The sequence below is a fragment of the Pituophis catenifer genome, unplaced genomic scaffold (genome assembly GCF_029215685.1).
Source record: "Pituophis catenifer annectens isolate HBS135680 unplaced genomic scaffold, rPitCat1.0.hap2 SCAF_16, whole genome shotgun sequence".
Taxonomy (NCBI): Eukaryota; Metazoa; Chordata; class Lepidosauria; order Squamata; family Colubridae; genus Pituophis; species Pituophis catenifer.
Window position 1 is genome coordinate 10,599,114 of NW_027256896.1, and position 27,570 is coordinate 10,626,683.

At 43.4% G+C, this 27,570-nt stretch overlaps 1 protein-coding gene across 1 annotated transcript in view; it reads left to right on the plus strand.

Annotated features, from left to right (window-relative positions):
* The window catches only part of CAPN15 (calpain 15), a 111,760-nt gene that overhangs the window by 8,198 nt on the left and 75,992 nt on the right, over window positions 1-27,570 (plus strand). The window lies entirely within an intron of this gene.

Sequence of the window (27,570 nt, forward strand, 5' to 3'; positions counted from 1 at the left end):
GCAATAGTGGCCTACTTGCCTGTTCTTACATAATTCTTCTAATGAAAATCCAAGCCTCTTCGGTATAACGCTGATGTCTGCAGCTTAGTTTAGAGGCTACGTGGGTTAGAGAGAAGCAATTTGATTGCTACAGCCTGACAGTAAAGCTGGTTTTCGCCTACAACGTTCGTACTTGATTCTGTCCCTCATTTCGCTTTGATGCCCAGTTGTCTTTCGAGAGGCAGAAGAGAGACGCTTCCTTCTCGTTTCTCCATCCTCTCGTTCACCAGAGATTTGGCTAAAGGAAATGAGTAAAAATGTAGGAAGGCTGGGGAAAGGGGGAAAAAAAAAAAGAGAGAGAGAGAGAGAATGTCCTGCCCTTCTTGTATTACGAAGTCCGGTTTTTCTTCCCCAGAAATCCAAGGTGAGCAGAGGAAGTGGGGACATGGATCTAGATTGTAATATAAGTGCTCAGGCTTCCCACCCACCACCTCCGCGTTTGATCTCATGCAAGACTGCTGCTCAAGACACTCAAGCTTTGACAGCAAAGATAAGGCATGTATATTGATGTAATTAGAAGGACAGGCAAGTGGATGTCTAGCTTAGGGGCAACATTAGTTTTAAATCCAGCGACCATATCGAGTGGGAATGAGAAGTTGCTTTAATTTGATAGAGTGGGGGGGGGGGGAAATACTGCAGCCTTCACAGATTTGGGGGGTTTTTAGATTCTACTGGCTCGTCGCAATCTTTCCACTGATTTCCTCCCCCCCCCCCTTTCCCAATTACTAGATCAGTTCAGCATGCGCCAGTTAGGCACCAGTAGCTGAATGGATACTGAGTTATGAGGTTATTCTATTTCTGCCGAGGTGTACATTGGAGGCAGGGGCGGATATTCATGGTTGAGTTTCGAAATGAGAAACCTAATAAATGGTGCTTTCAAATTATTTTGCTCAAATTTCCTTCCCAAGTGCCTCTGAAGCATCTCATGGAAACTGAGTGGTTTTTGCAGCCGCTAAAGCTAACAGTTGATTGTATAAAAAACCCATCATTCATCACTGGATTCACACCACATCCTACGCCACAGCCACGCAAATGCAGGGTAGTTTTGTGTGATGTGGGAATTCAACAAACATTGCTGCTTCTATCTAGCCCGACACTGTTTAGTTTTATTCTATAGATGGATGGATGGATGGATGATGGATGGATGGATGGATGGATGGGTAGGCAGGTAGGTAGATAGATAGGTAGATAGATGGATGATAGATTTACATGATAGATAGATAGCGATAGAAGTATATAGCTAGATAGTGATTGATAGATAGAAAGCGATTGATAGATAGCAATAGCACTTAGCACTTAGCACTTAGACTTATATACCGCTTCACAGTGCTTTGCAGCCCTCTCTAAGTGGTTTACAGAGTCAGCCTATGGCCCCCAACAATTTGGGTCCTCATTTTATCCACCTCGGAAGGATGGAAGGCTGAGTCAACCTTGAGCCTGGTGAGATTTGATCTGCCGAACTGCAGCTAGCAGTCAGCTGAAGTAGCCTGCAGTTCTGCATTCTAACCACTGTGCCACCTTGGCTCATAGATAGATAGATAGATAGATAGATAGATAGATAGATGATAGATAGATAGATAGATAGATAGATAGATAGATAGATAGATAGAGGGAGATGGTATACAGGAAGTCCTCAACTTACAACTGTTCATCAACTGTGGCAAGAAAGGTCGTGAAATAGAGCAAAATTCACCGAACCACTGTCTCGCTTAGCAACAGGGCTCAATTGTGGTCATAAATTGAGGACAAACCTGTGCAGTGCATCCTTATCTTCTGGACAGCAAACTTCCTTTAAAAAGTGCTGTTGTGCCCCCCAAAACAGCCGCCACCTTTCTGATTAAGCTAAAGTCGATTCCAACTGAGGTCTGGATTTTCCCATTCGAGATAAATACAGTTATCTTTTCGGTTATCTTTCCCAAGAGAGACTAAGCTTTACTTTTGTCCTCTCTGACCGATGAAAAAGTCAAACCAACAAGCCAGCCGCTCATAAAACCGGGTTTTCAAAGAGAACTAAATCTTTAGGAATACTCTCAGTGACATGTTAACTAGCTAATGTGTGCAGGATTGGTTTTTTTTTTTTTTTTTTTTTTTGAGATAGGAATCCCTGTGCAACAGTTAAGTATTCATTTCAACCGGGCATTGGAAAGCTCTCCATCTCTTTCCATTCTCGTTTCCGAAACAATAAGGGGTAACTTAAACTGATAAGTTCTGACTTCAGGCTCTGATTTAAGCTGGCTTGTAAATAAATACCGGTTGGAAAAGGACAGTGCTGCTCGAAGATAGCAGAGTCAGGCATTTACAAGAGGTTGGCTGCTGAGTCATAAGTAAAGAAAAATGGGTTGCTTGTTGTAGAGATGAGAGAGAGAGAGAGGTGCTTCTGCAAAAGGAGTGTTTTTCCTTGCAAGCTGGAAATAATTACTCCTGGCTGGAGGCTAGCAAAATTCTACTTTGGTGGTGGGTGGATTCATTATAGCTGCATGTGACTCTTTAAAAATTTTTTTACTGCTTCCCTCTGAGCAGCGCTTTCAGCCAATTTAGGAATAATGCAGCAATGTTCCCAAGACCATGTTGTAACGGTTATGCACAATATCAGAACAACTAGTTGATGCCGAAGAGTGCAGAATCTTAACATTAGAGGCTCATATCAAGGTCAAACTTTTTAATTTCCGTCTTCGGCTCCTCGAAAATGAATTAAAGAATATTGGAACCGTTATAGGAGATCAATGTTTGAAGTATGACATTTCTTACATTGTGTTAGGCCAGGGGTTTGCAACCTTCAACACTCAAAGAGCCATTTGGACCCATTTCCCACAGAAAAGAAAACACCGGGAGCCACAAAACCCCTTCCGTGCCTGACTATTTCTTGAGCGGCTACAAAACTAGCCTATGTAGTTGAATTAAACATTCTGTTTTCTTCTGAAACTTTTCTTTTCTTGGATTTATCCATAGTTGGCCTACCGGGGATTGAAAACCTCAATAAATCACGTGCCAGTGGGTGTCGCACATTGGCGGTTGTGATGCATATTTTGAGTGATGGAGCCGCAGCAGAGGGGTGAAAGAACCACATGTGGCTTCAGAGCCGTAGGTTGCTTACTCCTGTGTTAGGCCATGTTACCGCGTTTTCCCGAAAATAAGCCCTTGGCCTTATTTTCAGGGAGGCCTTATTATTTTGGGGCGCGTGGACCAAGATGGGGCTCCTCTTGCCGTCTTAGCTGATTTCCAGCTCTGTGTTTAAATATTTTCGGGGAGCGCTTATTTTTTGGGGGGGGGGCGCGCTTATTTTAGCGCATGCGCTCAAAAACTCGATTGGGCTTATTATCAGGGGATGTCTTATTTTTGGGGAAACAGGGTAGGATATTTCAGACATGTGATGTGAAACTCGGAAAAATATGGCATCCTTCACTTAATCCTCCAAGGAAAGATTGAAGGCAAACTAGGTCACCTAGTCAGATCCATTTGTTTTTAAATCAAATAAAACAAATTAGCCAGGCTGCTTAAACGATGTTACTTTTTCCCCATTTGAATATTTGTGTGTGTTTTTCCCCACTTTGTATTCCAACGAGCAGAGGCTAGAATCTGCGTTTCTCAACCTTGTTAAGTTTAAGTTAGATGGCCTTTTAGCTCCCAGAATTCTCCAGCCAGCCCAGGGAGCGGAAGCCCACACACCTGCCAAGGTTGAGACACACCAAGGTCAAGATTTAAGACTTACTTGTAAATAAAGCCACCCGAGCTACTATTCTTGGGTAAATGTTGCCCGTGGAGACGGTAGAAAACTTTGATCTTGGTGCATTTTTGTGCTGGATAGAGAGAGAATGGTATTCTTCTCTTGAATGGATATCGATCTATCTATCAAGCTACCGTATCTTTCCACCGTATGTATCTATTATCTATCATCTTTCTCATTTATCATCTCTTTCCTTCTCTCTCTTTCTCTCATCTCTCCTATCTATCTATCTATCTATCTATCTATCTATCTATCTATCTATCTATCTCTATCATTTATCATCTTTCCTTCTCTTTCTCTCTCATCTCTCTTATCTACCTTTTATATTCTCTATTATTTATCATCTCTTTCCTTCTCTCCCTCTCATCTCTCCTATCTATCTATCTTATCTATCTATCTATCTATCTATCTATCTATCTATCATTTATCATCTTTCCTTCTCTTTCTCTCTCATCTCTCTTATCTACCTTTTATCATTTCTCTCTATTATTTATCATCTCTTTCCTTCTTTCTCTCATTTATCTATCTATCTATCTATCATTTATCATCTCTGTCATCTCATTTATCTATCATTTATCATCTCTCTATCATTTATCATCTCTTTCCTTCTCTCATCTATCTATATCTATCTATCTAATCTATCTATCTATCATCATCTCTTTCCTCTCTTTCTCTTTCTCTCTCATCTCTCTTATCTATCTTTTACCATCTCTCTATTATTTATCATCTTTCCTTTTCTCTCTCATCTGTCTTATCTGTCTGTCTGTCTATCTATCTATCTATCTATCTATCTATCTATCTATCTATCTATCATCTCTCTCTATCATTTATCATCTCTTTCCTTCTCTCTCTTTCTCTGTCTCATTTACCTACCTACCTACCTACCTACCTATCTACCTGAAGGATCCTTGGTGGTCTCTAAACTTGTTTTCTTGCAGACATTTGTTTCATTACCCTAACCAGGTAACATCATCAATGTTAGCACTGATGATGTTACCTAATTAGGATAATGAAATGTCGGCAAGAAAACCACCAAGCTTAGAGACCACCAAGGACCCCTCATTTGAACCCTGAGCTACAAATATTCTCCTTTATTGGTACCTATCTGCCTTTGTGTGTCTGTCTGTCTACCTCCCTCTCTCTCTTTCTCCCCTTTCCTCGCTCCCTCTGTGCTTCACCTGTGTGGAATTCTATGCACTTGCCTGCATGTACTAGTTGCCTTGGGCTCAAGTAACTCATACTTGAGGCATCACAGTTCCAGTTTAGATCTTGCAAAGTTTGCCTTGTTTTCAGAACCCGCCATTGATTTGCAGTGGCTATAAACATTTCCCACGCATTTATGTACTGTATAACATTTTTCAGAGGCAGACCCAGGATAGCCATTTAAATGTAAATGTTTTGCTGACTTCCAAGAAAGAGACCCCCCAAAAGTCTATAAGTTCTCAAGCAACAACCCTTGGCTGTTAGTATCCATAGAGTTTGTGACATTAAACACAACATTAAAAGGATGTTTTTCATTATATCTGTTTACAGTGCTGGTCAGGTAGTTCATTGGGCCTGGAGTCATGAAAAACCTGTCAGGGCTGAGAGTAACAAAGATTCCTCCTGAAATACAAACGTGGTGTGATGGCTAAGATTTATTTATTTATTAGATTTTTATCCCACCTTTATTACTGGATAAGTAACTCAAGATGACAAAGATACGCAATTCTCCTCCCTCCTCCTATTCTCCCCACAAAACAACCCTGTGAGGTGGGTTGGGCTGAGAGCGAGTGACTGACTGGAAGTCACCCAGCCAGCTTTCATGCCTAAAATGGAACTAGAACTCACAGTCTCCTGGTGATTGGCTGAAACTCACCAAGCCGGTTTTCATGCCTATGGTGGGACTAGAACTCACAGTCCCCTGGTTTTCAGGCCAGCACTTTAACCACTACACCAAACTGGCTCTCATACTGAATTAAAAACTGGGAGTTCTAGCTTTTGGGTGACTTTGGGCTTGTCTCCCTTTCTGAGCTCAATCCATTTTTCAGAGACTGGGGAGAAATATTGGAAGTGTGTTATGCATGCTGCCTGGAATTGTACACAAATAGTCTAAATATGTATAAATCCATAAAATGAAAAGAGTTTAACATCACAAGGCCAGCTTGCAATCAGCAGCACTACTTTGCAGTTAAGGTTTGATTGAACTCTGCAATAGGGAGGTGGGGTTGATACTCCAGGTTTGAAGGATAAAAAGCTGGCCTGAATGAGCATCTCAAAGACTGTGCATTTAACTGAGTTTGCAGCCTTACATCCCGCGGTGTCTAGATTAGAAGATTCATGCTTCCATGAGATAAGGGTGTTGTTTCTTTTAACCTTCCCCATGTCTCCCATTTCCCCTTCTGTGCCCAGATGTGCTATTCTTGCTTGCTTTTCCTCGCACTCCAATTTAGGGGGCATTGGGATCCATGCTCTGTGTGCTGCTGTCGGGAACTGTGTGTTGCTATGGGAGCAAATAAGAGCCTTGGGCCAGCTTGCCCACACAAAGAGCTTGGAGGAGATGCGTGAGTGTTAAGTGGCTGGCCGTAAAACAGGATCAGGAACACGAGGTTCTGTGTGCAGGGTTACCTGTCATCTCCTTCGCAGCTTGAGTAAAAATGAATGTGAAGAGGTGGAAGCTGAATCTACAGTAGCGGCCAAAATTGTGGAAGCCTTTTGGGAAAAGTGTATTTTTGAGGTTTGATGGCTAATAACACCACTTTTTTTTTTTTTTTGGAGTGTCAAGATAATCCTATTCCACTGCTGGAATGGCCTGGGAATAGCCCAGACCTTAACCCAATTGAAAATCTACGGAGCCGACTAAAGAAACTTGTTAGTCAGAAGCGACCCAGTAATAAAACCCAGTTAATAGAAGCAATCATTCAATCTTGGTTTCACATGATAACAGCTGCAGAACTAAAAGACTTGGCTCACTCCATGGGAAGGCGTTGTAAGACCGTAATTCATGCTAAAGGTTCCCCAACTAAATATTAACTGATGTGATCATTTTTGTATATCTCGTTTTTTCTACATGTTTTACTTTTCTTCTTTCTACTGTAACTGCTATTCTAATAGCAAGTCTTTCTTAAAAGTTATTGCATTACATTCTTGATTCAATTATCTTTCCATTGATATATACTTTTATGGTACTACTCCAAAAAAAAAATTGATGTTATTAGCTAGTTTTAGAAAATACACTTTTCCCAAACGATTTCCACAATTTTGGTCACTACTGTAAGTCCCAATATTCACACCGTAACATTTGCCCAACAAAGATAAATAGGAGATTGGAGGCTAAACCATACGATGAACGATTGTGGGAACTGGGAATGTCTAATCTAGTGAAGAGAAGGATTAAGAATAATTTGAGAGCAGTTTTCCACTGAAGTAAAGACAAGCTCGAGCAGCATTCTTCAAAATGAAAAAGGCCTTCTGCAATCACGACATAAAACTGAAGATTGAAAATCAGGCTTGTCAGATGTTACATCTTTTCTATCCTGCTCTACGGAGTGGAGAGTTGGTCTCTGACAGAAAACCACTTGAAGAGACTAGAAGCATTTGAAATGTGGATTTACAGGCTGTTACGTATAAATTGGGTTGACAAATTCAGAAATGAGGAGGTGATAAGCCGCTTGGGATAGCCAAGGGAAATCATCAAAACCATTAAAAAGCGAAAGTTAGAATATTTTGGACATGTGATGAGACACCTGGAAAAATACAGCATATTTCACTTAATCCTCTAGGGAAAGATTGAAGGCAAACGAGATCCAGGCAGAAGAAAAACATCGTGGCTTCAAAACCTAAGGCACCGGTTTGGACAAAACTCAGCAGCACTTTGTCATGTGGCTGTTGATAAAAATAGGATCGCCAACGTCCAATGATGGATATGGCACAATAAGAAGAAGAAGTTTCCAATATTTGAGGGGCTGTCACAAAGAAGAGAGGTACAACCTATTCTCCAAGGCACCTGAGGGCAAGACAAGAAGGAACGGATGAAAGACCAACCAAGAGAGACTCAACCTAGAGTTAAGGAGAAAGTTCCTGGCAGAACAATTAATTGGTGGAATGGCTTGCCTTCAGAAGTTGTGGGTGTTTTGTCATTGGAGGTTTTCAAGAAGTGACCGGAGAGCCATTTGTCTGGAATGGTATAAGGTCGTCTGCTTGAACACGGGACTAGAAAACCTCCAAGGTCCCTTCCAACTCGCATAACTTGAGCTATAAGGATAAAATGCACCTTGCTCGCTCCGATGGTTCAGAATGACCTTGGCTGTCAGCGCCCATCCTTTTCAGCTTTATTTCTATCCTGAAGTAGCCATTGTCCTCCTTCCACAAGGGATGAGCGGACTTTTCCGTTGCGCTGACCTTGAGTGCTTATTTGGAAGTTGAGAATTGTTGCCCTTTTGTGGTGTTGTTACCAATCTGTCTCCAGCCTTCTTATCTTGGCTGTCAGGAAGCAACTAGTCTTCCAGAGCTGTCTCACAAGAATCGGCAAGTGATGGAAACTCGTAAAGTACAAGAGGGCCTGCGGCTTCGTTTGCCCAAAAGGCAATTTACTATCTGTTGGGAAGGGTTGAGGTCCTTGTGTGACCTTGGCGTCCGTTCTCCTGATGAAAGTGGGTGAAAGTCCAAGATACAAGTGTCTGCATCTCTGGTGGGATATTCATAGATATAATTTACATGTCCTGATACTATTAGAATAATCCACAGGGAACCATCTGCTACTTCTCATAGGAAAGCGAGGTCGTTGATTTGTTGGGTTTTACCGATGCTTGCGCCTAGCGCCGTGCTACATCCTTTGCGGTTCGTTTTCACACACTACGTACTTGGCTACCTTGTGTTATTTATTGGAAAGGAACTTGGCCATATGGGGTGACCCTGACTGAACACCTACTTTTTGTGATAGCAAATGCAACTGTCATACCAAGAAGGAAACATGATCCTAATGAGATTGGTGTCTTAAATCCAAATCGCTGCTTAAACCCCGAGGAAATTTAGATCCAACACTCTGTCTCCATCTCGCACTGGGTTGTTGTTGACTTTAAAACGCAGAGGGAGATGTTTTCCGGGCTCCTTGGAGGAAGGGCATGATAAAATTCAATGAATATATATATAAAAAAACCGTCATTCGCACCTGATCCCTTGGGAGTCTTTGCTTGGGCCCTTTATGCCCCAACTGTCTTTATTTTTGATTCGGTCACAGTGAAATAATGGATTTTCGCTACATGGTCTGCTCGTCGCGTTTCAAGTTTATTTCTCTTTCTTGAGGATGGTGCAAGAAATTAATCTGCGCAGCAAGTATACAATTTTGTTTCCCGAGTTACAGAGTCTTCTGGGAAGGAAAGAAATAGGGGGAAGGTCTACTATTGCTCAACACGGTTTGTGTGCGGCGTCTGGTTTCTAATGAAAACGTCGCCTTTCCCAACCAGCCCTCTCAAATATAGGACAGCAGGTAGGAAATTAGGACATACAGAATTATTTGAACCGGGAAACGGCAAATTAAATTGAAATGCTGGAGCTAAAAGCTTTGTTGGGCTGTCAGCCATCTTTTTTGCGTATAATACAATCCCCGATTGCTGCAGAAGGACATCAAATGAAGATAAATGTAGCTAAGAAGTGGTCCAGTGAAATACCTTGAAAGATCTAGTTTCAGATCTTATCACCCTCATGCCACATCTATTCATGATGGTCTTCGAAGTCTATGTTATAGGTTTATGAATGTAGAAATGGTAATACTTAGGGTGGTCAGTGGGACTTAGATTGTTCTCAGCAGTTTATAAGGATCTTACAAGTATCGCTAATAGGCTGGGAAGATCTGCTGTCCCTTTATCATATAAATTTTATTAAATATTATTAATATTTAATTTTATTAAATATTAATATTTAAAAGATAAACACTAATATAAACTAAGAAAAATTTAAAAAATAGCAAAAATAGAAAATGCAGAAAAGATAGAAAAATAGAAAAGGACATGGTAAAAGGAAACAAAAATATACAAAGAAATTACTTCTCCCTTCACAATAAATATAGTCAATTTTAGTAATCTGCCACCTTTTCTTAAAATATGATAAATGGTTGCCTTCCCATATTTCATCTCTTATTTAGAAACAGATTCTTAAAACCTAGTCAGCAAAATCAAGGATTACCAGAGAAAACAACATACCTACTAACCTTGATCAAATAAAACAACTTTATATCCTTTCCTTTTAATCTTGATCGTTAATAACATTCTGGAGTTTTGATTTCTTTTCATCTTCTTTTTCTTTATCTTTTCTCAATTCTTCTAAATGAATAAATCTCTTTTGTAAATCTAGTATGCAAACCCAGGTTGTTCTTTTGGTTTGTTATTTGTATATCTCTTTTAATGATCAAGAGAACAATCACTTTTATTTGTATATCCAGTGCAACATCTTTTCCCATATCATTCCTATAGCCTGTCATTTTAAAATCCATTTTCAGGTCGGTCTCAGTTTTGTCTGGTAAAGCTTGTTCCTCTTCCATAACATTTTTAAAACAAAGACTGCCTGTAATGGCAGACACTCTTAAAATTAACCTCTGAGTCCGTTGTTCATAAATATCCATCCATATGTCCAAATTAAAGTATATTGCTCCGTTCTCTATTAGTAACTCAAATTTAACTGATCTTCTCCTTTAACTGTAATCTTTAATTCCCTTTGGTTCCCCCTAGTGTCCAACCTTCAAACCTCATCCTATCACTTTTTAAAGAATTCCAAACGATAGCGTTTTCTTGAATTTAATGATAAGAAGGATTCTTATCATTAAATTCAAAATCTGATTTGAAATTCATCCGGACCTTTGGTCCGTTCTCATCACCCCCTTTTGCTGTTCCAGTTGCCAGCTCTTCATTCTGCCACGATCATAAGCTCTGCCTCTCTTTGCCATTTCTTCCCTGCTACCTTTTTTTTCTTAATAGTCTCTTGGATTTCCAGAGGTATATTGATCTCAGATAAACGCGAATAAATAGTGCCTGACTTCATTACATTTGAATTGTGCAATTAGCAGTTATTGCAGACTTTAACAGGCTCAGTTAATTTTGGTTACAGGAGGTAGGTTTAAAGATATATAAATAGTAAAGGCGTACTTGTCAGACCAGTTTAGAAGGCGCAGATACTATGGTTTTCAGTCCTCCTTAAATGGTGGATTTTAGAACATAGCATTAGGCGATTCTGTTCCACTTTATATAGCCTTTGAGGTGTGCTGCGGAAGTTCTGCCTTACCTCCCTTGCTCTTGAACAACTATGAAACTGCTGGCAGAAGTCATTTATTAATTTAATCTTTCCTGCAACTGACACGGTGTTGACTTACAGCTCTACCTCTATATTCCACCGAAGGATTCCAGGGTGTGTCTGATGTTCTTGAGCTTAAATTTGCAATGGATGAGGAGGTGTACAAAAGCGGGCAATTTAATAGGTTGCAAAGCCAGCTGATCTGGATAGCCCTGCACACAAATCCTTGATAGCACAGCATTTCCCCGGAGAGCCAATTTACATCTTGGGATTGCTCCTTGTGGTTGGCAAGTGGTTTAGAAGTGTTTCTTGTAATGAATTCTGGCTGGTATGTCAGTCAAAGCTGGCTGGGATTGCAGATGCCTGAATTAATTAAAATTGTAATTGCACTGCACTTTATTTGGGACTGTCTCTAAAACTTCAGCGGCTGCAAAATGTGAGTTTTGGATGCTGAGCAGAATACCTGGACCCTATAAAGCAGTTGACCAATTAAGACTTGAGTTGTCTGAATGGCCACCTTCACCAAGCTTGTCTCTCTACTTAGATCTATCTTGAAGGTCTTCAAGGAGGATCCTTATCACGTTCAGGAGAATGTCCATGGAGATTCTCGGTCATGATCCAGGTCGTGGTTGTCCCAAAAGTGCTTTTTCAAAAGACAACTGGACTTTGTTTTTCCTTAAATTTATTGGGATTTTAATTGTCGTGGGCCAATATTATTTAATTTGGTTTTAAATTGTTTTAACTTTTGTATTTCTGTATTTTATCTTGTGCTGTTCACCGCCCTGAGTCCTCCGGGAGTAGGGCGGTATACAAATTTAATAAAACCTAAAACCTAAAGACGTTTCGCTTCTCATCCAGGAAGCTTCTCCAGTTCTGACTGAAGAACTGAATACTGTATTTTTCAGAGTATAAGACGCACCTTTTTCTCCCAAAAAAGAGGGTGAAAATTTGGGTGAGTCTTATACTCCGAATGTAGCCCTGCCCAGCTTCTCAAACGGCGGTTTCAGAGGGCTGAAAAAAGCATCAGAAACGAAGCTTCAGAAAAAAAGCCCCCAAACAGAGCTTCAGAGGCTTTTTTCCTGAAGCTGTTTCGGAGGCTTTCAGAGGCAGAAAAAAGAGCTTTTTTCTGAAACGGAGTTTCAGTAGTTTCAGAGGCAGAAAACAAAGCAAAAAAAAAAACAAAGCACAGAGTTCACAACCAAGGAACCTGTTGCTAAAATTCACCTCTGGGAACAGCTGATTGGGGTTATTCCGGGAGGCCGATCCACCTGCCAATCAGCCTTTTTCTTATTTCCCTCCCCAAAAACCAAGGTGCGTCTTATACTCTGAAAAATACGGTAATTCATCCAAAACTGAAGCAGCTTCTTGGATGTCTATGGAGGGTCTCCGTCATCCAAGCCATGGTTGTCCCAAAGGTGTTTTTTTTTTTTCCCAAGGGGCAACTGGAGTTTCTGGGTTTTTCTTCTAAGACGCTTCGCTTCTCATCCAAGAAGCTGTGAAGTTTCCGAAAGATCTCATGGCAGCTTGAAAGCTTTGCAAGTTGACAGAAGCTGCTTCAGCTCCAGCTGAAACGGGCTCCAGCTGAAGAAGTTTCTTGGATGAGAAGGGAAACCTCTTCAAAGAAAAACCCAGAAAGTCCAGATGCCTCTGGGAAAAAAAAAAAAACACTTTTGGGACAAGTTCAGGAGAGTTTGCGTAAGCTGGTGATTACAGCTTGTTAACAGTGGCCTGCAAACTTTGGAACTCTTTTTCAGTTGGCACGGACTTTCATAGGTCAACAAAGTATAGGTGTAAGAAAACAAGCAGAGTAGGGAAAGGTCTGGGCAAAGTCCTTCTCGTGCCAAGTGTGGAGAATAGTTCACTTCTAATTCCGAAGCCAGCTTTTGGAAACGTGACTCCCAAGTGTATATTTTGAATTGTCCATGGAGATCGTCCATCGTCCAGGTCAAGGTAGTCCCAAAGGTGCTTTTTCCAAAGCTTCCTTGGTTTTTTTTTTTTTTTGCCTTGAAATCGTTTCGCTTCTCATCCAAGAAGTTTCTTCAGTTCTAACTTAGAACTGAAGAAGCTTCTTGGATTAAGAAGCGAAATGTTTTCAAGGCAAAAAAACCCAAGAAAAGTCCAGTTATAGTTTGAATTGCTACCGTACCTGCTACGCCCGTGATGGCGAACCTATGGCACGCCTGCCAGAGGTGGCACGCACAGCCCTCTCTGTGGGCATGCACGCCATTGTTAGCTGCTCTTCTGGTTTTCAGCACGCACATGTGCGCCGGCCAGCTGTTTTTTGCGGGCTCTGGAGCACCGGAAAACGGCCCAAAAAATGCTCCAAAAAACTCCCTGAAAACAGCCAGAAAAACAGCCAAAAAACAGGCATGTATGTGCCAGCCAACAGGTCTTCTGGGCTCTGGCATACGCACATTCCGGTTTGGGCACTTGGTGCCAAAAAGGTTTGCCATCACTGTGCTAGACCAGTGGTGAAATCTAAAATTTGTTACTACCGGTTCTGTGGGCATGGCTTGGTGTGTGTGTGTGGGGGGGTAATGTGACTGGGTGGGCGTGGCCAATTTTTTTTTTTTAACTTTTAAAACCATTTTTTCTACAACCTCTTCGTCGAAGAGGTTGTAAAAAATGCTTTCAAAAGGCTCTGACGATCCCAGCTGAGCCACACAATCATCAGAGGCTTTTTTTTTTTTAAAAAAAACTTTTAAAAGCATTTTTTGGTCGAAGAGGTTGTAGAAAAAATGCTTTTAAAAGTTAAAAAAAACCAGCCTCTGATGATCGCGTGGCTCAGCTGGGCATGGGGGGGGCAGGGAGTTTTGCTACCGGTTCTCCGAACCACCCGCCTCCATCGCTACTGGATCGGGCGATCCGGTCCGAACTGGGAGCATTTCACCCCTGTGCTAGACCCTAGACATGTTACCTTTCATCTGAAGAACATTTTGTTCCCCTAAAGTGAGTTTGGCATGTAGTTTAATAAAGTGGTAAATGTTATGAACGAGACCCCGTTTCTTCCTGTTCAGATGCCCGTTTTATAGCTGGTGCCCATGCTGTTTCCTCTAGGTAAACATCAGCTTCTTAAACAGACATTTTGGCAACGTTCTTCTGCTTCAGAACATGCCTTATCTTAAGTTGCTGGTCTGACTTCTCTTATCTCTTTAGCCGGATTATTAACATCTGTTCTCTTTGTCCTTTGAAACAACCCCATGCTATTAAAGTCTTAGTCGGTAATGCAACCGGAATGAATATTAGAGATGGGGTGGAAAGACTCTCAAATTTAATTTGCTCGCAAAAAATTACAATTGCAGTCTCAACCTTAAATTTTCTTCTAGCATTCCAGACAATGGATAGGGAGGTTGGAAGGTTAGAGAGAGAGAAAAGTGTAAAATAATTCCATTTGGTAAGATTGATATTTAACAATTAGCTTTATCCCCCCCTTTTTTTTTTTGGAGAAAAAGGGAGCATTTAGACACAATTGTTCAAAATTCAACAAAACGTTTCAGTACTCATTTTTTTTCCCCTCTCTGTTTCATCTGTCAAATCTGGTTTGTTCTGGTTCTGGCTCATCAGACATATTTCATCATTCCTTCCAGAAATAAGGGTATGCCATTTTAACATATGGCTGTACAGCACGATGGTTCTCGGCTTACAACAGTTCATTTAGTAACCATTCAAAGTTACAACGGCAGTGACAAAAGTGCCTTACGACTGTTTTTCACGGTTAGGACTCTAGCGGCATTCCCATAGTCATGCGATCAAAATTCAGACGCTTCACAGCTGATTCATATTTATGACGGTTGCAATGTCCTGGGGTCACGTGATCCCCTTTTGCGACCTTCTGAAAAGCAAAGTCAATGGGGAAGCCAGATTCACTTAGCAACCGTGTTACAACAGTGGCAAGAAAGGTTGTAAAATGGGGTAAAATTCACTTAACAAATATCTCACTTAGCAATATAAATGTTGGGCTCAGTTATGTTCGTAAGTTGAGGACTACCTGTATATTGCAGTAACCTTCCCCTGGATTGGGGAGGGAATGGAGATTTTACAGTATCCTTCCTCTGGAGTGGGGTAGGAATGGAGATTTTGCAGTATCCTTCCCCTGCCATGCCCACCAAGCCACACCACAGGAAAAAATATTTTCAGGAATCGGGTATGTCCAGCCTAGTGAAAAAGAAGGACTAGGGGTGACCTGATTGCAGTGTTCCAATATTTGAGGGGCTGCCACATCGGGAGGTGAGACTATTTTCCAAAGCACCTGAGAAGCAATGGATGGAAACAAATAATCAAGGAGAGAGAATGAAATCTGACTAAATGCTTTTCCTTTCAACGCCATTCATAGTACCAACCCATCAGGAAAAGATGGGCAGAAAACAGATTAGTATTTATTGATAGATCCGAAGATAACTTGAAAAAAGCCACTGATGAGTGGCAGTCCTCTTTTCGTTATTTAATTGAATTGGGGCATTTTTTTTTTCTCCTTATCGGATCTGCTTCCTCCCTCCCTCCTTCTCACTTTGCTGCCACAAAACCGTTGGAAGCTTTTATAAAAGCAGGGCTTACAAGTCAGCCCCTCTCAAGAGTTGGTACATTAGCCTTCGCCGTACAGCTTGTATTTGCACCTTGGTTGCTCTTGCGCAGAATTTTGGAAGCCCGTTTCCTCCGAGGCTGAATCATGAGCCACCGGCGCAGCTGATATCGGGGAGAAGAAAATTGTGCCTAGCTCATCCTGGTGTTTCTTCTCTTGGCTACGAATGTGCAATGAAAACAATGCTGCTTTGAACAGGCGGACACTGTCTCAGAGAGGGAGATCTACGGTTTATCAAAGCCTAGTTGTTACACACGAGGCAAAACACGCTGCTACTACCAGGAGAGTGTGCCAAGTCTTCACGGTGTGTGTGTGTGTCCGTCCAATCTTGGCGACTTGAAGACTTGTGGACTTCAACTCCCAGAATTCCCTAGCCAGCATGTCTTAAAAGTAGTGGTGAAATTCAAATTTTTTTTAAACTACCGGGTCTGCGGGCGTGTCTTGGTGGGCATGGCAGGGGAAGGATACTGCAAACTCTCCATTCCCACCCCACTCCAGGGGAAGGATACTGCAAAATCTCCATTCCCACCCCACTCCTGGGGGAAGGATACTGCAAAATCTCCATTCCCACCCCACTCCTGGGGAAGGATATTGCAAAATCTCCATTCCTACCCCACTCTGGGGCCAGCCAGAGGTAGTATTTGCTGGTTCTCCAAACTACTCAAAATTTCCGCTACCAGTTCTCACGAACCTGTCAGAACCTGCTGAATTTCAAAGTTTGTTATCGTATTGATGTTTGCTGACCAGCCTTGGAGGAGACACTGTTTTCATTCTTTCCCCTCTCAAACAATAATGAGTATGGCTACAGGTAGTCCTTGATTTACAACCGTTCGTTTAGTGACCGAAATTACGACGTCACACTGAAAAGAAGTGATTTACGACCGTTTTTCACACTTAGGATCATTTTTTTTGCAACATCCCCATGGTCACGTGATCAAAAGTTCAGACACTAGGCAACTTGCTCATATTTATGACGGCTGCAGTGTTCAGGAGTTACGTGATCCCCTTTTGTGACCTTCAGATATGCAAAGTCCACGGGGAGGCCAGATTCACTCAACAACCGTGTGACTAACTTAACAACTGCAGTGATTCACTTAACAGCTGTGGCATGGAAGGTCGTAAAATGGAACAAAAACTCACTTAACAACTGTCTCGCTTAGCAACAGAAATGTTGGGGCTCAATTGTGGTCGTAAGTCAAGAGATACCTGTACTTGCCCTGTGAGAAAGCCAAGCCAAGCTGACCCTGGCTTACTTGATTGCCAGTTGAGAATATCAATGCATCTGGTTCCTACCTTGCATCAAACTGGGATCTTACTGAACCACGATTCCTTGGTTAAATAAACCAGATTAGGTTAAATTTGCATCTTCTGTCCCCAAACCCAACTACCATGCCAAGGTTCAGGCTTTTATTAACTCATTCTCTAATTTTTACTGACCAGGTTGCACAAAGCATTTGCTGGTTTTCTCATCCCTTTTCTTTAACCGTATTTCCCCGAAAATAAGACCCTGTCTTATATTCTTTTGAACCCTGAAATAAGCACTTGGCCTTATTGCCATGCGCTCAAAAGCCCGATTGGGCTCATTATCAGGGGAGGTCTTATTTGGGGGGAAACAGGGTAATAACTGTACTAAGCTTTCTTCTCAACAACCTATGATAGGCAAGACTCCATGGGTTATCTTAGAGAAGGTATAAAACAGGTATGTCCAGTCTTGGCTGGCTAGGGAATTCTGGGATTTGAAGTCCTCAAGTCTTAAAGTCACCAAGGTTGGACACTTCTGGTATAAGAAAAGGGACATATCGGATGGCAAAGGCAAATGTATTTTGTACCAGGACAGCTCTTAATAGCCTTTCTAGTGTAATCCCAATCAAATTGTGCTAAATCCTGTTGAATGACCATTTAATCATATTAATTTTACTCCGGAATGTGCTTCTTTAATATTGTATCTTCGTTTTCTTCAGCAGATGGCTGAATTTAGAAAATGGCTGAATTTAGGAGCATTGCCGAATTACAATGGAATGAAATGTGCATCTGTTAATACCCCCCAAAAAACCAGATAATAACTCATTTGGGCTAATTCATATTTTCAATGAATTAAAAAAAAAAGAATCCATCCATTCTCAGCTAACGTCCTCAGTCATAAAGGATGCTGGGAACTGTAGTCCGCAATCTGGAGGTGGCCGCAGGTGTCTCAGTCTCTAGCATCTATTAATCTCTCTGTTGTAGCTGATTTTTGTCTCTGCTTTTATGTACTTGAGCCTGATTGTTTCTTCTACAGATCTGATGAAACACCCAAAGCAAGATGGATCAGAAACAAGAGGCTTATTATGTGCGACATGCGTTCTGGGGAGAGAGGGAGGCTTTACTCGGTGTGTGAGTGTGTGTGTGAGAGAGAGAGAAAGACAGAGAGGGAGAAAGAGACGGAGAGGGAGGGAGAGACAGGGAGAGGGAGAGGGAGAGGGAGAGAGGCACAGAGGGAGAGAGACAGAGACGGAGAGGGAGGGAGAGACAGAGGGAGAGGGAGAGAGAGAGAGGCACAGAGGGAGAGACGGAGAGGGAGAGGGAGGGGGAGACAGAGAGATGGAGAGACAGAGAGGAAGAGGCAGAGAGAGACAGGGAGAGAGACAGGGAGAGGGAGGCAGAGGCAGAGAGATGGAGAGACAGAGAGGGAGAGAGAGAGAGAGGGAGGGAGAGAGAGACAGAGATGGAGAGAGAGAGAGGGAGAGGCAGAGAGAGGGAGAGGGAGAGAGACAGAGAGAGGCAGAGATGGAGAGAGATGGAGAGGGAAAGAGGCAGAGAGGGAGAGAGAGACAGAGAGAGGCAGAGAGGGAGAGACAGAGAGAGAGACGGAGAGGGAGAAAGAGAGAGAGAGAGGGCAAACTGGCAGGGGCATATCTTGCTTCTAGGCTGCTAATGAGGCAAGCCATACCAACCCACATGCGTTTTTATTAATACCACACTTTTTTAAAAAATGCCTACACACAGTTGGCTAATAGGAACATTTCTATAGAAGCACTTTCAGCTTGTTTAGATCTTGGTTGCTTGTTTCTCTGCAACGAACTTATAAATGAAGAGCAAAAACTAAAGTGGAAAAATTAATGCTTGTTTAACCCTTCAAACTCCTCCAATCCCATAACAGCTCCACCAACGATTTTGTGGCAGGTTGTTGGTCTATATCTTCTTATCCCTTTTTACTTGCACGTTCAGATGCACACCAGAAACAAGGACAAACGCAACCGAGATGATGCTCGCTTCTCCAGCTATTGACTCAGCCTCCCATCGTTCCGAGGTCGGTAAAACAAGGACCCAGATTGTTGGGGGGGCAATGTGCTGATTCCATAAACCGCTTAGAGAGGGCTGTAAAGCACTGTGAAAGCATTATATAAGTCTAAGTGCTGTTGCTATTAGCTTTCCAATATCTCAGTGGCTGCCCCAAAGAAGAGGGAGTCAAGCTATTCTCCAAAGCACCTGAGGGCAGGACAAGAAGCAACGGGTGGAAACTAATCAAGGAGAGAAGCAACTTAGAACTAAGGAGAAATTTCCTTGCAGTGAGTACAACTAATCAGTGGAACGACTCGCCTCCAGAAGTTGTGAATGCTCCATCACTGGAGGTTTTTAAGAAGACGTTGGATAACCATTTGTCTGAAGTGGTGTACGGGTGTCCTGCTTGTGTAGGGAAGGAAGACCTCCAAGGTCCCTCCCAACTCTTGTTATTCTGTTTTTTTACGACGCGGTGGCTCAGTGGCTAAGACGCTGAGCTTGTCGATCGAAAGTTTGGCAGTTCAGCGGTTCGAATCCCTAGTGCCGCGTAACGGGGTGAGCTCCCGTGACTTGTCCCAGCTTCTGCCAACCTAACAGTTCAAAAGCACGTTAAAAAATGCAAGTAGGAAAAGGACCGGTTCTTCTCCGGTGAACAAATCCCTTGGAAATCATTGCCAATATTTAATTAATTGGAGGTAGTGAGCAGGTGCTTTCAAGAAGTCTTAACTTTTCAATTCCAAGGAAGAGCCTTTTAATTTGCCTCCGCTGGCTTTACGAGCTCGCTATTATTTTAGGTTATTTTAGAGACCCAAAAACGTTTCACTGTCAGCTGACTCTGGTGTCAATCCCTTCCTGAATACTAAAATGCTTCTTCCTGCCATCCTTTTGGTGTTGAAGATGAATTCCACCGTGCCAAACGATTGTAAAGCCAGAATATTAATGCAGATATTGCAATCTTAATGATCCTTCCCCCCCCCCCCGCCCTTCTTTCCCTGTGTTATAATTTTCAGATCCCTCGAGAATCCTTAAATGCTACTAGCAATTGGCAGGGGAGTTTAGAAATTTAAAGCAGTCCAGATTAGTCTAGAAAAAATGCTTTTTATCGAGAAGCGTTTACAGAAACAAGCGCTTGCTTTCTGCAGCTATTAAAGGGGTAAAAAAACCCACAGACATAAACCGCGCACAATAGTTTTCCCTTTGGCTCACGGCATAATTAAAACTATATTTTTAAAAATAATTAAATAAAACCACCCTCTGCTTGCACACAACCAGCAAACTTTGCAAAAAGAGCAGTGCAGCTGAAATGGGAAACAAATCAAGTCAGAAGCTGTCGGGAGGCCTATAAACTACTGTCCGCTGCTGCATATATCTCCGTCTTGCTCTTAAATAGTCCACATTTTACTTTAGATAACGGGGTGATTCTGAGAAATATTTCTATTTGTGTGGGATTGGCAGGCTTCCCAATATCTTCCTTTTAGACTGTTTTTTTTTTTGGGGGGGGGGCCTATTCCAGCCCTTTGACATGTACTTTACACTGAATATTCAACTGAATATTCAGCACTTTGAACTAAACATCATTTCATCTTGGTTTAGTCCTCTACTTATGACTTACACTTGAGCCAGGGGTGGGCTTTAAAAATTTTAGCAAGGGATTCTCTGCCCAGTTGCTGGGTAAGCGTGGCCATGGTGGGTGTGGCACCACGGCCGGGGAGGGGGGGGCATTTTTGCCCTCCCCAGGCTCCGGAGGCTTTCCTCAAGCCTCCAGGAGGGCGAAAACAACCTCCCCAGGCTCTGGAGGCCCATTTCCGTCCTTCCCGAACTTCCAGTAGGGCCATTTTTTGCCCTCCCCGAGCCTCCGTGCATGCCCTGCACTTACCTGCATCCAAAACAGGCCGCATGGGGACTTAGGGGAGGGGAGGGGAGGGGTGGGCGGGGCTAGCCAGGGGTGGGATTTGGGGGTTCTTCGAACTGCACAGAATCTTAGCTAGAGGTTCTACCAAACCCCCAGAAGCCCACCCCTGACTTGAACCCATAATTTGTGTTGCTGAGCAAGACAGTTGTTAAGTGAATTTCATTCCCTTTCACGACCTTTCTTGCCATGGTTGTTAAGTGGATCTTTACAGTTATTAAATTAGTAACATGGTGTCAATATCCAGCTCAAGACTCGAAGGAAGGAAGGAAGGAAGGAAGGAAGGAAGGAAGGAAGGAAGGAAGGAAGGAAGAGTAATAGCACTTAGACCTGCTGGCAGAGGGAGGGAGGGAGGGAGGGAGGGAGGGAGGGAAGGAAGGAAGGAAGGAAGGAAGGAAGGAAGGAAGGAAGGAAGGAAGGAAGGAAGGAAGGAAGGAAGGACGAACAATACCAATAGCACTTAGACTTATATACCACTTTACAGCCCTCTCTAAGCGGTTTACAGAGTCAGCCTATTGCCCCCCAACAATCTTGATCCTCATTTTACCCGCCTCGGAAGGACGGAAGGCTGAGTCAACCTCGAGGCTGGTGAGATTCGAACTGCCAAATTGCAGTCAGCTGGCAGTCAGCAGAAGTAGCCTGCAGTACTGCATTCTAACCACTGTGCCACCTTAGCTCTTGTAAGGGGATCACATGACACCCGGGACATTGCATCCGTCATAAATATGAGTCAGTTGCCAAACAACTGAATTTTGATCTCATGACTGTAACAGTCGTAAGGCGTGAAAAACGGTCATACGTCCCTCTTTCTAACTTCAAATGCTCCCTGAATGAACTGTTGTAAGTCAAGGACCCCCTGTATCTTCTTCAGAAGTATCTTGGCTCCCTCGGAGAACATGATATTTCTTGCCACAAGCAGGGAGGTAATCGTGAGTGAGCTCTTCTTTTTTTCGGCTTGTGATAAGTGATGGGTCAACCCTGGCCTTGAAAAGATAAAAGGATCAGCACAGCTAGGAGTGGTGGACTATCTCCCAGCACCTCTTCCTTGCCAGATGATAACAAATGAGAAGGGAAAAACAGCTTGCCTCATCAACTCGGCCGCATCCTCCGGCCTCAACGAAAACACCCATTAGGAGCGATTGCTTGTCTGTCCCAATAAACAAAGCTTGTTTCCATCGTAGCTAGAGCGAGTTTTTTTTAAGGTATCGAACCTTGGAACCCAGCTACTCGGGACGTCACAAGGGAAGGAGGCCGCTGGAAATCTTTTTTTCTCTTGAATAATGGGCGCCAGATACACAACGGTGTGCTATTTCTGGCTCAGAAGCTGCTACTGGGTTGCGTTGAGTAACCGCGCTTTGTAAGCTGCCTTAAGAGGATCTCAAAAGCTTTAAAGCAGGATGGATGTAAATATGTGCAAAGATCTAATCCATTGGCTAACCAGGGCCTGGTTACCAACCGGTTGCTGGCTCTGTGTGGGCTGCCTTTGAATATGCAGCTTCTGCCTTATGCTGTAAGTGTGTCATAAGTTAGCTGTTTGTTGTGTTCAAGGAAACCTGGAGAACATCAGCTTTAGGTGGGACTTGTTGTGGTCCGCCAGCAGCCTGCGGAGCTGGCAGTGGAGTTGGACAGTGAGAAGGCTGGGCAGGAACATGGGCCAGTCCTGGAGTGTCTGGGGAAGGCCCAGATGAGGGCTCTGCGTCGGAGGCAGAGATGGGGCCAGGGCCATCTGGGAGTGATGCGTGGACTCCGGAGGCCCCAGAGTCAGACAGCAGAGGGGCAGAAGAACAGAAGGAGCCTGTTCCTAGTGCACACATGCGCAGAGCGGCCAGAAGGCAAGAGCAGCTAAAGCAAAAGGGACGACTCGGGAGTAAGGCCAGGAGATGATTGGCCCCTCCCATAAGGCTTAAAAGAGAAACAGAGGCACTTGGGCCTTTTTGCAAGAAAGCAACGTTGCTAACTCTGTTTCCAGTCGGCATCTCTTGTCTGTTTCTGAACTTCATGGGGCTTTGCCAAGTAAGGCCTTTGGCAGGTTGTCAAAGAAGATAATGGTTGGTGATTATCCCGTAGGACTTCTTCCGAAGGACTTGTTTTGCAACTAATTGGGACTCAGCTGGGAATGAACGTAATTATTAGCTGTTAACAATAAAATAGGTTTGCTTGGGACTAATTGTGTCTTGTAATGACTCGGTAAGCCTAGGTCACAACAGGGCTGTATCCTTCCCCTGCCACGCCCACCAAGCCACACCACACCCGCCCAGCCACACCCACAGAACCGGTAGTTAAAAAAAAATTGAATTTCACCACTGCATCAAACCTGCTGATGGTGTGGCTTTCTTAACAACTGCAGTGATTCAGTTAACAAACCTGGCAAGGAAAGTCGTAAAATGGGACAAAAATTCCGTTAATGAATTTTTGTCCCATTTTACTTGGTCAAGAAAATTTTGGGCTTGGTTGGTTACGGTCATAAATTGAGGATTACCTGTAGATGGACAGAGCGGTCGTCGTTGACCTTGTGGCAGTAAACTCAAACCTCTGGTTATTGTTTAATCCAAAGAAGCGATATAACATGGGTGTGTTTCCTTTGTGGATGCTTTTTGGAAACCAGGAAGAACCTTTAAAAAAACCCAACGTCACAGGATTGGAAAAATGTCTCTGTTTCCTCTCTTTGTAAGTGCTTTTGTGGGGGTGGGCAGGGAACTAATTTAGAGAATAGGAAGGAGGAAATGGATTCATAATAGATCAGCGTATTTGCTCTAGAAAGCTCTCTTGCAGGCGTAATTAACTGTACCATTTGAAATGTGGTAATTATGCATTAAAACCACAAAAGAAAGGAAAATAGGTGCTTAACTATTTGTTTCTATTAGTTAAATCTCCCATTTGTCTTCTCTCTCCCCCCCCCATTGTTATTGCTGTAGTGTTGGGCCTCCCAAATTAGATTAATTCAAACAGTGATTTATTTCGTTATGTATATGTGGGGGGGGGGGAAGCTAATTCTCCCTTCCGTGCACAACCATTTCCTAATGCAGGTTTTTCCGAAAGTGAGTTTTTCTGCAGTTCCTTTTACTGCCTGTTAAATTTTTAGCACATGCCGGTTTTTTTATCATTCCCAATCTCGGAGCGCTTCCCTCTTCTCCTCCCTCCCTCCCTCTTCTCCTCCCCATCTTTTCACAAACCACTGAGCCCAAGACTTTGAGTAATGCTCAACTCTGCCTGAGGTGCTTTCCTACTCGTAGCCCCCATGCAAACGATAAATCGGCAAGCAAACTGCAGCGTGACAGGTGTATAATTGTGCAGAGCCTACGTGGTTTTTACCCGTTGTTTGTTATTTCAAGATAGATTTGCAGTTAAAAAGACATCCCAAGGATGAACATTGGTGTCGGTTCTTTGAATAGAATAGAATTCTTTATTGGCCAAGTGTGATTGGACACACAAGGAATTTGTCTTTGGTGCAAATGCTCTCAGTGTACATAAAAGAAAAGATACATTCGTCAAGAATCATAAGGTGCAACACTTAATGATAGTCATAGGGAACAAGTAAGCAATCGAATCATACTAGGAAGCAATATAAATCGTAAGGATACAAGCAACAAAATTACAGTCGTACAGTCATAAGTGGAAGGAGATGGGTGGTGGGAATGATGAGAAGATTAATAGTAGTGCAGACTTAGTAACTAGTTTGACGGTGTTGAGTGAATTATTTGTTTAGCAGAGTGATGGCATTCGGGGGAAAAACTGTCCTTGTGTCTAGTTGTTCTGGTGTGCAGTGCTCTATAGCGTCATTTGAGGGTAGAAGTTGAAACAATTTATGTCCAGGATGCGAGGGGTCTGTAGATATTTTCCCAGCCCTCTTTTTGACTCGTGCAGTATACAGGTCCTCAATGGAAGGCAGGTTGGTAGCTATGGTTTTTTCTGCAGTTCTAACTATCCTCTGAAGTCTGTGTCTGTCTTGTTGGGTTGCAGAACCAAACCAGACAGTTATGGAGGTGCAGATGACAGACTCAATAATTCATCTGAGGAATTGTATTGTAGGCATCCGTCATCTGTAGGCAACTATTGTCCGGGACTATTAAAAAATAAATCATTGCCAATATTTCTCTCTGGGTGTCTTCTGCTCAGTAGGTAATCGACATACAGGTAATCCTCGATTTAACAACCATTAGTTTAGGGCAGAGATGGGATTTATTTACCTTCCCTACCGGTTCGCAATTGTGAGCGCGTGCCTTCCACGCATACTCTGCCTTCTGCGCATGCTCTTTGCAAGCACGCGCGCCTCCCACTCATGAGCCCAGCCTCGAAAACGTGGCAAAATAGGATGTCATTACATCCAGGTGGGTGGGCACGGCCTAGCGCAACTGCCGCTACCAATTCACCCGAACCGGACAGAACCGGCTGAACCCACCTCTGGTTTAGGGACCGCTTAAATTTACAACGACACTGAAAAAAACCCAGCCTGTTTTCACATTTATGAACAGTGACCCGGGGGATCACGTGATCAAAATTTGGGCCCTTGGCAACTGGCATGTATTACACCTGTGGGAAGCCTCAACCCCCTCCCTTCCTAGAAATAGTTTGGAAAATATTGAAGAGGCAGAATAGAATATTTCCCCTAAAGGGGAAATGGAAAATCATGCTCTTAAAGCAGGGATTCCCAACCAGGGGGGTGCGAGACGATATTCCAGGGGGTGCAAAAACCTGGGTTTAGAAGTTTCAAAGTGATAATGTATATGTATAGTTATATGCATATAATTATTTATTTTTTAAAGGGGTGTGAGAATATATCGGAAGCATTTTAGGGGTGCAGTGTATAGAAAAGGTTGGGAACCCCTGTCTTAAATGGAAGACAGCAGACCCAGTCTTTCTTAAAAGACAAAAAAAAAAAAATTCTAGAAGGAGGAAGCCACCAGCTTCGGGCAGCAGATTCGGACAGTGAAGAGGTTGGGGAGGAACATGGGCCAGTCCTGGAGTCTGGGGAAGGCTCTGATGAGGGCTCTGCATCGGAGGCAGAGAGGGGTCAGGGCCGTCTGACAGTTGTCAGCTGCCTTCGGAGTCGGACATCAGTGAGGCAGAAGAAAAGCTGGAGTCTGTTCCCGATGTGCGCATGCGCAGAGCTGCCAGGAGAAGGGAACAGTTAAGGAACAAGGGTCGACTCAGGAGTAAAGCCACAGGTGGATGGTGATTGGCCTCTCCCAGAGGGAATAAAAGAGGAGCGAAAGGGGAGGAGAGTTTGCAGGAGACAATTAGTTGACTTAATTTGTTCGTGACTCTCAGAAAACTTCTTGCCAAGTTTTGAAGATATCGGTCTGGCAGCTCTCCAAGCCAGATAAGGTCTGTGACTGTGAATTCTCCCTTGAAAGACTTTGCTGGATGTGAATGAGAGGAATTCACAGCCACTTAATAAAAAGGGGGTTTTGTCGGGACAAGGAGTGTGTTTCCTGCTCTTGGGAAGTCTAGGTCAGAACAGGTCAGACTCCTTTGGGTCCTGCCAGATTTTACCTCCTTAGGGGACAGGACCCGCAACATTCCTTCCCTCCCTACTCTAGTGAGTCAGGTGGATGTGACTGGCAAAGAGACGGTCCTTCAGCTAGCCTGGTCCCTGGTCTCCCCGCCCACGCGGAAGATTCGCGGTGTTCATTTTGGCATCCTTTGCCGTAACGCTGGTTGACTCGGGCCATGCTTGTCGAGTGAAGCCGCCTCTGGGCAGAGCGGAGTCGTCGGTAGCAGAACGGCGTAGCCAAACGTTTGGCAAGGCTGGTCCTTGGAGAAGAAGATGCTTGTCGTCTTCCATATCAAATAGCATAAAAAAAAAAATAAAAAAAAAAATCTGTGGGCTGGCAAGATGTTAAATTAATGCATCTTCAGCCTTCCTTCCCGCAAAGCAATTTAGTTGACAAGGGAGGGAAGAGGCAGCCCGGCTAAGGTGAAAGTTCAAACATATTTTGGGAGTTTGATTTAAGAGTCCGTTTGTTTGCTTTTTAATAATGTCAACCCATGCCATCGTTAAGTCTGTGCCTTTCCTTTTTTTTTCAAGTTTTATGCCTTGGGTATGCATCCGCTCATCCAAGTCATGTGTACCATCACAGCCCAAGGCTCAGAATATCTGCTAACTTCCAAGTCTCCGTCTTTGATTCGCTTTGACATGCTACTTTTGGCTAAAATGAAATCGGGCAATTTGTGTTTTAGTGTTGGAAACGCCAAAAAATTGTCTTGGGTGAAAACAGGCTAGGACAGACAGTGCTGAACAGGTACGCGCTTTGCGTGTGTGTGCGTGCTATCCGCGCTAACGCACAGCTCCTCCCCGTGTGCTGCGCGTGCAACCGCACCATCTGCGCATCTGCGCAATATTCTTGCGGCTCCCCTCATGCGCTGAACGTGCAATCGCACCAGCTGCGCACGCATGCATGCAACATTTGTGTCTCTCCACCTGCGCTGCATGTGTAACCACACCAGCTGCGCATGCACGCAGCATTTGCATGGCTTTCCTGTGCGCTGCGTGTGCAACGCACAGGAGCCTTGGTAGTACAGTGGTCTAAAGCACCCTGTTATTAAGACCAGCTGCCTGCAATTACTGCAGGTTCGAATCTCGCCAAGGCTCAAGGTTGACTCAGCCTTCCATCCTTTCTAAGGTAGGTAAATTGAGGATCCAGATTGTGGGGGCAATAAGCTGACTTTGTATAAATATACAAAAGTATGAAGGCTATTGCTTAACGCATTGTAAGCCGCCCTGAGTCTCCGGAGAAGGGCGGCATATAAATCAAATTAAAAAACAACAACAAAAAAAAAACCACTCCACCTGTG